Below are 1,160 nucleotides of genomic sequence, written 5' to 3' on the forward strand. Positions count from 1 at the left end.
CATGGAACATGATCTTTACTTAATATCCTAATGATTTTTGGCATAAAAGAAAAATCAATAATTTTGACCCATACAATGTATTTTTGGCTATTGCTACAAATATACCCCAGCGACTTAAGACTGGTTTTGTGCTCCAGGGTCACATATGATACATTTGATCTATCTTATCTAATTTTTTTATCTTTACCTAATTTACAGCATGAATTAGCTCCTTTTAAGGTATATATATATATAGTCAAGCCTATAGTGTAACTCAACATGCCATATCTGTAGCATTCAAATACCTGGATCAGCAAGATTGGAGCTGCTGTAAAACATGATTTACTATGTTGGATTACAGTATCCGAACAGCCATAATTGTAGGCCACTCTATAGACAAACAAAGAAACGGGCAGGATATGGATAGACACCTCTCAGCCATGTCATTTGGGGGCAAGTTAGTGGCCAAACACACACACATTCACACAATAACCAGAGATGTTGTGGCTTTGGGACACAGTCTCACACCGTTCCCTACAAACAAACACCCAGAGCTCTCAGTGGCCACATTGACCCCTAGCGTAAATGCTAAGTGTCTCTCTCACACAAACACACATGCAAAGGATATGGACGTCGAGACCCCACCCGCTTATTACTGTGCAAGCAAAAACAACCACAGCTTAAGAATAACAGGACGTGAATTGAAGGGAGGAATCCGAATCTGTGAACACGACTGTAAGGAAACAAGAGAGGTTCCACTGTCTGGACCAATACACACTGGAAAAATAAATTTTATTGAATTTAAATATATATATAAAAAAAATCAAACCTACAGAATGAGGGGAAAAAATAAAATTTAAAAAACGTAAATTGCAATGCAGCTGATAACTTTTGTTATTTTATCGTATATTTGTTTGTTTGTTAGTTTTGTGAGCACTGTATATTACAAATGTTTTTTGAATCAAAAATGTCATGGCGTTTTCTTGGATGTTAAAATATTTGACAACATAACTACCTTGCCATCAATGCCATGTAATCTAATATTTTAAAAACTTGACCCTAATAGGGGTTCTCCAGTAATTTTCTGTTTCATGATTTATATTCATAAAACAAATGCCACTTTTGGCAAAATGGCATTTTTGTTGTACCACACTGATTATGCCATAATCACCCCCCCCCCC

This window comes from Sinocyclocheilus anshuiensis, unplaced genomic scaffold, assembly GCF_001515605.1.
Source record: "Sinocyclocheilus anshuiensis isolate Anshui unplaced genomic scaffold, SAMN03320099.WGS_v1.1 scaffold538, whole genome shotgun sequence".
Lineage (NCBI taxonomy): Eukaryota > Metazoa > Chordata > Actinopteri > Cypriniformes > Cyprinidae > Sinocyclocheilus > Sinocyclocheilus anshuiensis.